The following is a 2,145-nucleotide window of genomic DNA, read 5'->3' as shown; positions in this document are numbered from 1 at the left end:
TACATTTTGCCAGGCAGAAGAGCATAGTTTCTTTAGTTCTTGCATAAGTGGAAATAGGAGAGTTTTGTTAGGAGCTGCATAGATGTTTGGTCTTTGGTTGATTCTACCTTTTGCCAATTGAGTTTTTTTTAATCGAATATTTTAAATTGGTCTGTAAAAAATAGAATAGTGAATCTAACTAGCTTTTTAATCAATTAATTAGTGATGACATATTACAAGATGATTAATAATAATATTATCATTCTTTGGCAATAAAGGTAATTTGAATTGGGAATTTGGCACAGCCTAATATTTTTCATTGTATGCTAATTTTTTTTCTTTTTCAATGTTCATCTCAGGTGCAAGATTTACACTTTATTATTCCTGACTATTTCTTTTAAGTGGGGCAGTGATACACACCATCTTTCTTATCAGCAGGTTAGTATTATGTACATTAAAATTGCACATTCATGGATATTTTGATATTTTAGAAACCATGAGAGTAGACTATTAATTATTTCTTTATTATGCATATATATCAATTTTATAGATAAAGATGATGTTCCTAGCTATATAGATAAAGATGATGCTCCTAGCTAATAAGTCAGATAATTTTTATTTGAATCCGTTATATTCTTGTTTTCAAAAGAAAGACCATAGAAAGTTAATAAGTCAGAGAATTTTTTTTCATAACTGTTGATTGTCATATGAATAACATTCTTATGCACTAATAGCTCTTAGGTTTCATAGAATTTGATTGACCAATAATTTCAGTCATAAAAAATTGAGTTCATTTTGCTTATTCCATTATCGTAGCATTTATTTAGTAGCTAACATGTTAAAATTTTAAGTTCAGTCATGGAGAATGATGGCAAAGAGTCATATAAGGATGGTGATCAATCTGACGATTTAAGTGTTTAGTATGAGTGCAGTTTCGATGAAAGTGATGATATGGTGGATGTAACTATAGATAAAGTAGAGGCAGATACAATTAATGTTGATGGTTTTGAAAAGTTGATAACTGATTTGACCATCGAAGACATATAAGGATTGGTGTTTGATATGGAATCTCAAGTTTGTGAATTTTATGCCAAATATGTCAAGTGCTATGGATTTGTGTCTCGAAAAAACTTGAAGACGGTGGATGCTAATGGCAACATTAATACAAGACAATTGGTTTGTAATAAAGCAGGAGAAAGACATTGGAAGCACCTTAAAAGGGACAATCGACAAAGAGAGCATAGGGTAATTACTCGTGTCAATTGCAAGGCTAGGATTCGTTTCATTCGTCACTATAAGACGGGTAAATGGAAAGTCAGTATCTTTGAGAGTGAACACAATCATCCACTGTGTCCACCTAAGTACAAACATCTTATTGCTGCGAATCGTAGGCTTAATGACGCCATAAAACACAAGCAGATAGCTTGCGAGCATGTGGTGTTAAAACCTGTCACATAATGGGTTACATGGTTTTTCAAAAGGGTGGATACGATAAAGTGGGTTTTACCAGTAAAGACCTACATAACCACATTAGTAAGACTAGGTAGGACAAAGTAAAAGACGGTGATGCATTTGCTGCATTGGCCTATCTGTTGTCCAAGGTAGACAGTGACCCGTTATTTCTAAAAAAGTTCACCTTAAAAGATGGTAAGTTGGATAATTTGGTGTGGGCTGATGGAACAAGCGTTGTTGATACGAATATTTTGGCGATGTACTCGCTTTTGACATCACTTACAAGAAAAATGTCTACAACAAGCCATTAGTCATATTTTCAGAGACCAACCATGATTGCCAAACAGCTATCTTTGGATGTGCCTTGCTCTCAGATGAAAGGTCCGAAACCTTCAAGTGGGCACTGAAGGAATTTTTGGAAATCATGTCAGGAAAACTACCCAAAGGCATTGTGACAGACAGAGACCGTGCTATGAGAGAGGCTATCTTAGAAGTATTTCTTGGTATACCACACCGTCTTTGTGTATGGCATCTCCATCGTAATGCGGTACAGAATATAAAAAACAAGCATTTTTGGGACGATTTTAATGTATTATTGTATGGACAGTTTACTGTAGAAATATTTAAAGAGAGATGGAGCGAGATCATATCCAAATATAGACTTGCTGAGAATGAATGGGTCCAGGGCATTTATAATAACAAAATAAAGTAGGC

The sequence above is a fragment of the Arachis ipaensis genome, chromosome B07, assembly GCF_000816755.2.
Source record: "Arachis ipaensis cultivar K30076 chromosome B07, Araip1.1, whole genome shotgun sequence".
Lineage (NCBI taxonomy): Eukaryota > Viridiplantae > Streptophyta > Magnoliopsida > Fabales > Fabaceae > Arachis > Arachis ipaensis.
The sequence above is the reverse complement of the archived record's forward strand: the minus strand, read 5'-3'. Positions refer to the sequence as shown.